Here is a 13377-nt window from a genome sequence, read left to right as displayed (position 1 = left end):
TATTTTTTAAAATGGAATACTTTTGCAAACAAGAACTTTTAAACAGACCTAAAAGTTGTGAGAAGCTAGCAAGTCAGGTCACACAGCAGAACCTTTGCAGGTAGCACAGCATGTGACCTGTCCCTGTACACAAACGCTGTCTTGAGGCTGAGGGAGGCACTGCTCAGCCCAGTGTTCTGGAAGGCTGTAAGCAATTAAATGCTGCTCTAATTGAAATCAGAGCAAGTCCCTATTGCCAAGTCTAAACTCAATCAGCAGAGAGCTCACCACAGTGTCTGTCAGGCAGACCATTGTCCTGTGGGGAGAGACCCGCAGGACTCCCAGGTTGAAACAACTAATGCCCAAGGTGGTGTGCAAACCATCCCCCATAAGATCCAAAATTTAAAAGTCATTTATTCCAGCTCCTAACTCATTGGGCCAGTTAAGACTCCGCTACTCACTCACTCAGGCCTTGCTGCTGTGGCATGGCACCGTCCACAGACTCCTGCAGTCCAGAGAGGGCAGGCTGTGAGTGAGCTGCTCCTGCGTGCTGTGTGTCTGCCCACTGTGTGAGACATGCCCTTGGGAGTGCCACTTTCAGAATTGTGCAGAGACTACAGCACTTACTCTTTCAATCGAAGATTGCACTACTATTCTAGTTATGTATCAACCCATGGCTTCCTGTTAAGTTGTGTTTCTATTTTTCTTTGTATATTAAAAACTCTAAAATGGGTTAGTCAGAAAAAAAATATTTTGGTATATTGTTTCCTTTGAATGTGCACTAACTTTGGATAGCTGGAATTTTGTAAAAGGAAATAAATTATATTTCCCATTATAAATCTCTTGTTTACGTCTGTGGGGAACAAGATCTTCACTCTGTAAGAAATTTGAGGCTAGTGAATGTGAATTAAGCTCTGTAGAAAGGGACACAGCCATACAGAAAAGGCAAAAAATGGCAGGCGTGGATTGGTACAAGACTGGTAGTTTTTTTTTTTTTTTTTTCGAGACAGGGTTTCTCTGTGTAGCCCTGGCTGTCCTGGAACTCACTCTGTAGACCAGGCTAGCCTCGAACTCTCGAACTCAGAAATCCACCTGCCTCTGCCTCCCAAGTGCTGGGATTAAAGGCGTGTGCCACCACCGCCCGGCAAGACTGGTAGTTTTGAAAGTCCCTGGTCATGAGAATTTCCTGTCCCCTTTTCCCCTTGGCTGGTACTCCAGGGATCACAGCTTCAGACTTCTCTGGAATAGCCTCGTCTCTAGTTCCACCCTATTGGTTCAGGACCCAGTCATATCTAATGAGATTCCTCCCTTTCCTGATGGTGGGCTCAGTTGCCTAATAAACTGGCTGCAACCTTCTAATTCTCAGGGTTCAGAGACAAGCAGGCACCAGCCACCAGCCAGAGAGTGGGGGGCCTTGTGCCTCCTGCTTATCTGTGACCCCTTGGTCTCCACACACACCACATGCTGAAAATGGATCATAACAATTTATTTATCTTTGGGTCTGCTGCATGGATGAAAGGAGGAGAAAAGTCAGTGAGGCCTGGACTGGGGTACAAAGAACTCCATGGTATATTAGCACCAGGCCAGCAGGGATGGAGGCTCTGTCCAGAGAAACCCTCGGCGTGTTCTGAGGAAGAAGACAGCAACACTATTCCAGGATCTTCTCTAGGTCTGTTTGAAGAACTCAGATGCCTGCTGGAGGCGGGACTATTTCTAAACATCTGGCTGGGCCCTTCGCTCTACCTACAAGGAAACTGTGGGCACTCAAGAAACTCTCCTCCTGCTAGTCTTTGGCAGCCGTAATGTACATAGTATACGTCAGCACTTGATCATGAGAATTTCCTGTCCCCTCCTGTGAGCAGCAGGCAGGCAGGAGCAGCAGGTGAAGTCCTTCAGTGTTACATCTCTAGCATTGGTGCCGGGTTCTCTTGCTCGTAAGGTAAGAAATGTTAACAGCTCTAGTGCAGGCCTGGGGTATAAAGAACCCTTAGCTTTACAAGTGTCATAGGTCTTGTATAGCCCTAAAAAGTCGTAATCCCTTGGCCCTTGGCAGAGGCTAGCATCACAGCTACCAGGCTTGTGTATCGGAATCGTGTTGTCGGTGCTACCGCCGTTACCCTTATGTAGTTATCCAAGCAAATATCACTGTTCCGCCCCGCTATTAGCTCAGCCAGCTCTTCTAAAAGCAAACAAAAGGAAGCACTTGACAAAAACATTTTATTGAGCCTAATGGTGCATCATCAGGGAAGGCATCTTAGGAAGATCTCTCCCGGCTTGCTCCCTAAGTGAGTGATACAGCTTGCTTAGATCATCAAAGAAAGGACTTCTGTAGTAATCACAGCAAACCTTTAGTGGAAAGCACAGGACTTGCATTAGCTGCGGCACAGTCGCGCGTGCAAATGACAAACTACACTTGACTGATCACAGCAGTCCTCCCATGCACATAAAAACTGTGTTTGTCTCAGTCATGGGCCTTCTGCTAGGCCACCAGAGGAAGGGCTCTTTCTCTGGTGTAGGTAGAAAGGCTGTAGGGTTCTCTAGAGTTCAGCGAGGGTCAGAATGGCATAAGTCTGTCACAGATGGAATGGTTGCAGCTGGGACTGCAGCTGCAGCTTCAGGAGCTTGACGTTCAGAAGCTGAAAGCACCTGTGACTGCAATATGGCTTACTTGAGCCTTCTTTGGAGTACTCAAAGCAGCTGGGGCTGCATAAGGAAAGCCCAGCTGAATACGCAACAGGCACTACTTCCTAAATATAGCCAGGGCACCAGGGGAAAGTCTAACAGCTGACAACTAGGGGGGCAGGACCTCTCAACAGCAAAAGCAGTGCTTACAACGAAGCTGTATCATCAACAGTTTTATCAACAACATTTAATGCCATCTAGCAATCTTTTTGTCAATGTTAACTCTTAGCCAGAGAGGGACAGCTTCTTCTATTATATGTCAAGGTCACACTTAGAAGGATTGCTACTTCAGTGGTGACACAATGTGGTAAGACATCTAAGTAGCCTAGGACACTCAAGGAGACAGGGCAGAACAGAAGTCAGGAGAAAACCAGTAGGCACAGTCCACTGAACATCTCCCTCCCTCCCTGACTCCCTCTCTCCCTCCTTCTCTCTCTCCCTCCCTCCTTCTTTCCATCCTTCCAAGGCAGTGAGCAGTCAGTCTCTGCCTATACATAGGAAAGGACCCTTCACTCTGAAATGAAAGGGACTCTGTCCCAGGGATTAGAGACCTCCCCTATGTGTACAAGCCCTCCTCTTAGTGAAGAGCTTGACAGAACCTAGGGAGCTGAGGACCTATTTCATGGCCAGAGCTTGAGATGATCTGGGGACTTCTAGTCCAGAGAAGAAAGCCTCACCACTGAGCCTTGACCCAAACTTTCTGTAGATATATTTTAATTCTGAAAGCTTTTTTTTTTACCTTTTTTATTGGATATTTTCTTTATTTACATTTCAAATGTTATCCCCTTTCCCAGTTTCCCCTCCGGAAACCCCCTATCCCATCCCCTTCCCCTGCTTCTATGAGGGTGCTCCCCAACCCACACACCCACTCCCGCCTCCCCACCCTGGCATTCCCCTACTCTGGGACATCGAACCTTCACAGGACCAAGGGCCTCTCCTCCCATTCATGCCTGACAAGGCTATCCTCTGCTACACATGTGGCTGGAGCCATGGGTCCCTCCATGTGTACTCTTTGTTTTGTTTTTCTCTTTTTTTTTTTTGGTTTTTCGAGACAGGGTTTCTCTGTGTAGCCCTGGCTGTCCTGGAACTCACTCTGTAGACCAGGCTGGCCTCGAACTCAGAAATCCACCTGCCTCTGCCTCCCAAGTGCTGGGATTAAAGGTGTGCGCCACCACCGCGCGGCCATACTCTTTGGTTAGTAGTTTAGTCCCTGGGAGCTCTGGGGGTCTGGTTGGTTGATATTGTTGTTCTCTCTAAGGGATTGCAAACCCCTTCAGCTCCTTCAGTCCTTTCTTTAACTCCTCCATTGGGGGACTCCATGCTCAATCCAATGGTTGGCTTTTTTTTTCACCTTTTTATTTTTTGTATTTTACTAACATTGGTGTTCTGCCTGCATGTATGTCTCTGTGAGGATGTCAGGCTCCCACTCCCATAACTGGAATTACAGACAATTGAGACTGGCATGTAGGTGCTTGGATTCGAACCCCTGGGTCCTTTGGAAAAGCAGCCAGTGCTCTTAACTGCTGAGCCATCTCTCCAGCCTTAATTTGGAAAGCTCTTGTTGGAAGTCTTTGTACTTTTCTAAACATTATGAAGAAGCACTGATCACACCAAAGACTGTTCATGTGTTAGTCTGCTGAATGGTGGCCATTTGCTATGATTTATTTAGCTGACTCTATGATTACAATCAATTTTTGATAGGAAGTTTGGTTTTTTTTTTTTGCTTTCTGTTTTTTGGTTTTGTTTTGTTTGTTTGTTGTTGTTGTTGTTGTTGAGACAGGATTTCTCTGGGTAGCCCTGGCTGTCTTGGAACTCACAGATATCCTCTGGCCTTTGCCTCTGCCCCTGCCCCTGCCCCTGTCCCTGCCCCTGCCCCTGCCCCTGCCCCTGCCTCTGCCCCTGCCCCTGCCCCTGCCTGTGCCTCCTGAGTGCTGGGATTAAAGGCATGCCCATGTATCACCACTGCCAAGCATGGAACTTTCTCAATGTATCCAAAAGCCCATCACTAATTAACTGACCAGGAATGGAATCTCTAAACCTACCAGAAGGAGTAGTGACCTACTAGAAAGCCCATGTGTGGATTCCTGCTAAGAAAATGTTGAGACACCTCCCCTACACGCACAGAGGACTACAGGCTGCAACACACCTTTGTGCAGAGGGGGGTTTTGGCACCATTTCAATGGTTCAGTCCCACTAAAGGAGTGGGAAATCCCCTGCCTCTACCTCCCCCTGTGACTTTTCCCCACATCCCCAGGCGCTCTGCATCCAGATTCTCTTCTCTGAGCTGGAAACTGGACATTGTGAGAGTCTGGGAGGCCTGGAGGTCATTGGTGGACTAGTGTGTCTGTCTGGTTTTCTGTACCCAGGTCCCGGTGACTCATGATTCTCAGGCGCCACCAGGGGGCACTGCTAGCCTCCAGATGGCAGCATTGGCCGGGCAACAGGGCACAGCTGCAATTGTGCAAATCCAGCAAGTACACCCAGCTGCTGCCACTCTCCGTGGCCCGGAGGCTTTGCCAGACTGAAACCGAGATGAATGGGAGCATGGGGGGCGGGGCAAGGCATGGCACACAAATTCACAGGTCTTTGCCTGGGTTTTTAGGGAGATAGTGTAAGACCTAGAACTCTAAATGGGACACTGCATTTAGCACTAAAACAGTGCTGGCACAGTGCCTACTAGTGTAGCTGTGGCAGGGCTTGGACCTTCCATGCCCTGACTTGATGTTGTCTTCTAGGAGAAACATACTTCCGGCCCCTGGCCCCGCCCCCAAAATGTCCCCTTTGGCAGATGGGAGTGTTGTGGTTTTGTTCTACCTTGAGAGGATGGAGAAGCACTCTCTTTCAACCACTTCTTCCTGCTCTCTATCAGGGCTCCTCAGTGCTCCTGAGAGTTCAGCGGAAGACCGCAGGATGAGGTGAAGCCACCACAGATGAAGCAGATGGCAGAAAATAGTTGTCTGTGGGCTTTCTGTGGTTGGCAACCACTGAGCGCCCCAGTGAGCAGGTATCAGACGGCAGCTAGAGCAATGGGGAGAACGGCCAAGCTCAGATATGCTTGCTAGGTCATGGTGACCCCTTTCTGAAGGCCTCCTCGAGGGTCAGAGGATTCCTGATCGTGTGCTGGGAAGTAACGGCAAGCATCAGGTCCACCATGTGACCCCACAAACGAGCCGCTTACTCCTGCTCATGAGACGTCTCTGCCATCAGAGGTTCTGACTGGGAGAAACAGGAGAAAACAGGATTAGTGACCATCTTTGCTCTTGAACACCTCTGAAGCAGAGGTCTAGACCCAGATTTACCTGAGTGGAGGGCTCTGAGGGTTCCTGTGGTGAAGGCTTGTGTGCTGATGCATCTCCTTACCAACACTGGCAGGATTACAAGCCTTCGCTCTTTAGGTGACTATGTAGGCCTTCCAGACTCCAGCCTGCAGTGGTTGAAGTCTGGACATACCCCCTCCCCCCCCCCAAAAAAAAAACAAACCCAAGCCCAGAAAAGATAAGGGAAGGGAAGGGCAGGGGAGGGAAAAAGAGGGGAAAGGAGAGGACAGAAGAGGACAGGAGAGGAGAGGCAGTTTCCTTCATGGGACAAACATTCCTGTGTGTAAGGAAGACATGGATCCATTGACAGTAAGAAGCTACAAGAAATACATGCACACGCACACGCACACAAAATCCACAAAGCACCAATAGTCTAAGAACTGAGGGATACTAGGATAAGGGGATGGAAAAGTAAACCAAGCAGGTCCTGGTGAGGCTGCAGAATTCCCACGTGAGACTTCAACAGCCTCAGTGACGGCACAGCCTTGGTGATGGCAGAAACAGCACTTTGTGGATGTTCACAGCAGCCCTTGAAAAGGCTCTATGTGACTACCATCCATGAGGAGGAAGAGATTAGGGTCATGGCAGATGTTCTGGGCATTGGAAAGGTACACTGTTCTGAGGCTCACACGGCAGAACCACTGCAAACTGGAAACATCAGGTGGGTGAATTTTATTATATATAGGTCACATTTCTTTTCTTTCTTTCTTTTTCTTTTTTTTTTTTTTTTTTTGGTTTTTCGAGACAGGGTTTCTCTGTGTAGCCCTGGCTGTCCTGGAACTCACTCTGTAGACCAGGCTAGCCTCGAACTCTTGTACTCAGAAATCTGCCTGCCTCTGCCTCCCAAGTGCTGGGATTAAAGACGTGTGCCACCACCGCCCGGCCAATAGGTCATATTTCTATACTGCTAGGAGAATGTGAGAGTTTACCAGAATTAAAAGGCAGGGTACTTAAGACATGGTTCAGCCATGAAGAGCATTTGCTACTCTTGCAGAGGACCTGGGGTCAGTTCCCAGCACCCACACACATGGGTGCCTCATAGCTGTCTGTAACTCCATTCCCAGGGGAGCCAATGCATTCCTCTGGCCTCAAGGCAGGGTTTCTCTGTGTTGCCCTGGAACTCACTCTGTAGACCAGGCTGGCCTCGAACTCAGAAATCTGCCTGTCTCTGCCTCCCAAGTGCTGGGATTAAAGGCGTGCACCACCGGTACACATACATACATTAAAACACTCATAAAAGAAAAATAGAGAAAAGTCTCAGACAAAGCAGGCAGCGCAAGTAACAAAATGTAACAAGTGTAGAAGAATGCACATACATACTTACACAGAAACACAAATAACACACAGAGACAGAGTGAGTGACAGAGAGAGACTGAGAAAGAGAGACAGAGACAGAGGGAGACAGAAACAGAGAGAGAGACAGAGAGACATAGAGCAAAGTACAGAGAGAAAGACTCCCTGCAAACCAGAGAGGACACAGATAGCTAAATCCCCTGGGATGACTTGGGTCTTTTAAATTGTTCTGTTGTTTTGGTAGCACAGGCAAATTCCCCTCCCCTGATATTGTCTGTTTAAACAAAGAAAGGGGGTTAGATAGGCCCACAGCTTTGGGTAAATGTGTTTAGGACAGGCCTTGTGCATATCTGACCAGCTTGAACCGGTCTGCTGGAACCATCCCTGCCTCCCCCCCCCCCCCCCCCCCGACCCGCCCCCTCCGCACCCCCAAGCCTTTTTGTCAGGAGAACAAGGAAGAGCTGGAAGTTTGCCATCTTGGTTATTTCTCTGTGACCCTTTCCCTATCCGTCTGCCTGCCAGGGGTAATTTTTAGCTTCTCCCTCAAAAGGAGAGAACTGACCCCTGAAAGTTGTTCCTTGACCTCTGCACACATTGTGTATGGTGCCCCCCCAAAACAAATAAACAAATAAATAAATATAAGAAAAAAAATAAACACAAAACTATGCTTGTCTTTCAATGACTATGACAGAAGAAAATCAAAGTATTCTATTTGCATATTCTGAGTCACCGAGACACTCTTCACGGTCTCCTCTGATGGAGGTGTCTCCTGCAGACCCTGACCTACCAAGTCGGAGCTTGTCCAATAACTCAGAAGGATCAGCCAGCCTACCTCTGGTGAAGTGCCTGAGACAAAAGTAACAAAACTGTGTTGGCACTAAGACAAAAAGTAACAAAACCGTGTTCACATCCTGGGACCTACGAGTCCCAATCACCCTTGATAACAAAACGTGAGAGAAATAGAAAATTACAGAGGAGACTGAGCAGGATTCTATCACGTGAGGCACCTGGATGGACAGACAGCACTGGCTGCAGAGGACCGTGGAGTGGCAGGAGGCAGAGCTACCGTGTGGGAAGAAGGTAGCCGGTCAAGTCCACACTCTGGAAGATTCCGACCTGCGGTTTGTACTCTGCCAGCTTTAAAGAGGGTATGGGCTGGGAAGATGGCTCAGCAGCTCCAGGACTGCTCAGTCATGCGGACTGGAGGTCAGATCCCAGCACCCGTGTGGAGTGCAACTCCAGCTGAAGTGATCTGATGCCTTTTCCTGGCCTCCCTAGAGACACACGTAAACATTGTCTTACACACATACACATAAGTCCACATAAGTAAGTAAGTTTTAAAAAAATAAAAACAAACAGCCGGGCAGTGGTGGCACACGCTTTTAATCCCAGCATTTGGGAGGCAGAGATAGGTAGATTTCTGAGTTTGAGGCCAGCCTGGTCTACAGAGTGAGATCCAGGACAGCCAGGGCTACACAGAGAAACCCTGTCTCGAAAAACCAAAAAACAAAAACCAAAAAAACAAAAATAAAAACAAACAAACAAAACACAGTGCAGCCCTGACTTTGGTGGACTGGGTTCAGCAGGGGTTGGGAGAAACTGGGAGCAGACATCTTTTCCCTATGCTTGGGGACAGCTGTAAGGCTTTGGCTTAAGGAGTGGCAGGGGTGGAACTGGCTGTTGATAAATGTCAACCACTTCTAAAAATAAACAGGCCAGCGTCCCGGTGCTCAGAACTCATGAAGTTAGGCTCCACTGGAGTTCAGGCCGCCCCTTAGGGGCGCCCGAGCTTCTTGCTTTGACCCTACATCAAGAACAAGAACCCTAATTAAGAACTCTTCATTAAGGGTTAGTCCCTGGAGTGGCAGCTCTAGTCTACACCACAAAAACACCAGGCTGCTGCCACTTGTAATCCCAGCATCCAAGAGTGTGGAGCAGGAGAATCCCCAGAAGGCCAGCCAGGGCTATAGAGTGAGGTCTTGCTTCCGAAGCACAGCACAAAACAGGGGCAGGTGAGGTGGTTCGTCGAGCGGAGGCCCTTGCCGTCAAGTCTGACTATCTGAGTTCGATACCTGAAACCCACACTGTGGAAGGGATGCTGGTCGAGTGGACTATCTCCCGGGAGCTGCCCTCTGACTTCGACATGTGTGTGTGCAAGCACATCCATGTGCACCTGTGCATGTGTATGTGCACACACATGTACAGCAAATAACATATATAAGTGTAAAACAGACAAACAAAACCGAATCAGGGAGATGGACGGGAATAGATGGAAGGGTTGGTCAACCAAAAATGAGCATGTTTGAACATGCCACGAGGGCACCCGTTACATTCTATGCAAGTCAAAAATATTAAATTAAACTTAAGCTAAACAGAGAAAGAAGGGCAGGCGTGCAGTTGGCAAGCTGACTGGTGCTCCCCAGGCTGCTCTGCGAGCTGACAGGGGAGTGGCGGGCAGGGCTACATTCTCCATGGAGGAGGAGCCCCTTGGCTCCTGCACAGTTGTTCACTGTGGGGAGGAGCAGGTGACTTCTTCAAGGAACAGGGTGAGGCTGACAATTCCGCATTTTCTGGAGGCCTGACACCACCCAGGATTCCGTTAAACCCACCAAGAAGTCAGACCTGACCCTGGGCGCTGGACAAAGCTTTTCTCAGTGGCATTTTCAAGGCTGATAAATAATGCGACATATACAGATTCATATTTAAGTTTCTCACATTTCGTTCATATTTAAGTAGCATTTCCTTACACGGCCCACCATCTCCAAATGTGCTTAGTCACTGTTCAGCGGCAGGGCGAGGGAGTCAGAGGCACTGTTGTCACTAGTACCGACCCTGTGTCTAAACACACATTGCCAAGGCTGGCAGCTCACACCCAGAAGGTGGCAGTCAAAGCCCTTACCCTGCTCCTCCAATTCTCTCTCTTGCTCTCTCGGAATTGTTTTTCATATATATATATTCAGACACACTGAAAGAGGAGGACATCAGATCCCATTACAGATGTTTGTGAGCAGCCATCATGTGGTTGCTAGGAATTGAACTCAGGACCTCTGGAAGAGCAGTCAGTGCTCTTAACCTCTGAGCCATCTCTCCAGTCCCTCCTCTAGTTCTTTTTCTCTTCTTCAAGATATAGTCTCACTACATGGCCCAGGTGGGCCATGAACTCCTATATAGCTCAGGCTGGCCTCAAATTCATAATCCTCCTGCCTCAGCATCCCTAGTCCAGGCATGAGCCACCATGATCATAATCTAACATTTCATTATTTCTGTGTGTGCATGTGTGTGTGTTCCTGTGAGTATGGGTGTATGCATACCACACTGTGTGTGTGAAGGTCAGAGGACCACTTTCAAGAGTCGATTCTCTTCCTCCACTGGTTTCAGGCAGAGTCTCCCTTCTTGTTTCTGGCACATAGTGTACTTCAGGTAAGCTGGCCCAAGAGCTCCTGTCTCCATCTTTCATCTTGACGTAGAGGTGCTGGGGTTAAAGATGTCAGCCATTGTATCTGGCTTATGTACACTGGGCTCTGGGGATGGGACTCGGGTCATGAGGTTGTATCCGAACACTTTTTTTTTTTTTTTTTTACCTCCTGAGCCTACTTGCCAGCTCTATTTTAATTTTTATTATTTCATTTTGTTTTGAGACGGGACCTCATGTCTCAAACCCAGGCTGGCCTCAAACTCATATCAAATCAAAACCATAACACTTTCTCTCTCTCCCTCTCTCAAAGAAGATAAGACATGTTTATTTTGGAGACAAAATGTGAGTGACTGTGGCTATGGAACACAGAATTAGTTTACCCTAAATTCCATGTTACAGCGTGGAAGCAGTAACGGAATAAATAAATAAATAAAGTCATAAATAAATAAATAATCAAGGTGCTTTTCAAACACATTGGTGGGCACACCGGAGAGGCTGGCTACAGAAAAACCAAGAACCCTGTTCTAGGCCTCATTGATGATAACTTCAGGTTTGGGCTGGTGGAAGCAAGTGAATATGTTCCAAAGGGAAACTGGTTCTCTCTGTATTCCGGGTGCTCCACCTCTGTCACGTAGCTCCGAGGACTGTCAGGAGGGATTAAAGATGGCCTGAGATAAGTTAGCTCTGAACTCGCAACATTCCAACCTCTCCATAGCCAATCAGTTAATCAGCCATGCAGAAGGTTCAGTTCGAAAAAGCAGCTTTCTGTGAAATTTCATCCATGTTCACCTCGTAGCTGAGGGTAGCCCGCAACTCTGGCTCCTCCTGCCTCCGCCTTCCACACTCAGCTTCTGTCTGGTCTTTAAAAGGAGAGAGAAATACATCCTAGAGAGAGAGGGGATGTGAGCTAACATATTTATCTGCTCCAGACTCTTGAGTGTCTCATAATGTAATGTCTGGACTACCAACTACGCTGTACCCAGTTCACAGTTAAACATATTTAGAGTTTTTATGTTTTATACATATATTCTACCAGGATGAACTCAGTACAAATGAGAGCGAGGGACATCAAAATCATACACTCGCTAGGGTAACTTTATAACTTTAAAAAACATGATATCAGGGAGGGTTCACCTCGTAGCTGAGGGTAGCCTGCAACTCTGGATCCTGCCTCCGTCTTCCACACTCAGCTTCTGTCTGGTCTTTAAAAGGAGAGAGAAATACATCTGAGAGAGAGAGAGAGAGAGAGAGAGAGAGAGAGAGAGAGAGAGAGAGAGAGAGAGAGAAAACCCAGGCTGCGACTGGGATGTAAAGCGGATGAATAAATAAATTAATGGGGGAAAAGTAGGAAATCCTCAAGAACTGTCAGACCCTAAATGAGACAGACATGCATTTACATGAAATGTAGAAGGAAAAAAGAAAAACAAGATCATCCAGTTCCCCTGAAACTGTGGGAGGACATGCAGGGTGTGTGGTGAGAATATTTGGATGACAGTCCTTCCACTGGACCACCAGGACAATGTGCTTTTCCTTTGGCTTCGGTGACAGGTTGTGGTCTGTCTGGTCATGCTGTCCAGAGGTAGAGAACCGCAGCGATCCAAACACTGAACCAGAGAGAAGGTCTTCCTTCCCCCAAGGAATTTTCAAAAGGTTGTCTGCCTTGGTTTTCTTTTCCTCCTCTTCTTCTTCCTCTTCCCTTCCTCTTCCTCCTTCCCCTCCTCCTCTTCCTCCTTCTGCCCCTCCTCCTTTTTCTCCTCTTCCCTCTCTTCCTCCTTCCCCCCTCCCTCTTCCTCCTCCTGAGACAAAGTCTTACTTAGACTCCTCTCAAACTAGTAGTCCCCCTGCCTCTGCCTCCCAAGTCATGGGGTTAGCAGCTTCAGGGACTTTCATCTCTAATTTCTCTCAAGGGCCCTCAAGACGCTGACAAGGCTATTCAGCCCAGGCAGGAATACGGTAAAAACAGTGTGGCGTCCTTATAAGGGACAGGCGCTCGTCTCCTATTTCAAATCCTCTCCACGGAGCTAATCAAACCACGTGAGGCTGACAGAAGTAGGCTCTGCCCACATGGATTGGGATCAGCTCTGGGCCAGTAGGTTATAAAGCACACTCTGCACGTGCATGGTCACGTCAGAACGAAACCCATTCATTTATTTGACTAACACACAGTCTGTTTTACGGGCAGCGTTTGGAGCCAGTTCCTGGCTTCGTGATAACCCTTTCCAGCTCCATTCAGGAAACTGGCAGGTCTGGACCCGTCCATCAACCCCAAGCCCCACCCACTCACCGCCCAGAACCTGTTTGCTTTCTTTAAAGTTCGGCGGGATACAATCTTAGGGGAGGGACTGCCAGGCTTGGAGGGGGGGTGCCTTCAGCATCTGGTCAGGTGAGGAAGCCTCTGAGTTTGCTGAGTTCAGGATCTCACAGGGATGAAGTCACCAGCTCAAAGGCCTGGGGACCCGAGGTTGGCCACACTGACACCCTGCTTTCACTCCTGTGAGCCAAGTGACCTGCTGAAGTCACTCTCACGGGTGTGGCTGAGCTAGGCCAGCCTATCCTAGGACCCTGCAGCTAGGGTGAAGTGGTCACCTAGATGGCCCCTCTTTAGATCCCTACTTTGGGTCTGTTTAGGCTAAAAGTGCTAAGTAGGAGTTGGGGAGTTCCGAAGGAGAGGCCCCATGTTGGGCCAGCATC

Source organism: Grammomys surdaster, unplaced genomic scaffold (genome assembly GCF_004785775.1).
Source record: "Grammomys surdaster isolate TR1022 unplaced genomic scaffold, NIH_TR_1.0 167, whole genome shotgun sequence".
In the NCBI taxonomy this organism is placed as follows: domain Eukaryota; kingdom Metazoa; phylum Chordata; class Mammalia; order Rodentia; family Muridae; genus Grammomys; species Grammomys surdaster.
The sequence above is the reverse complement of the archived record's forward strand: the minus strand, read 5'-3'. Positions refer to the sequence as shown.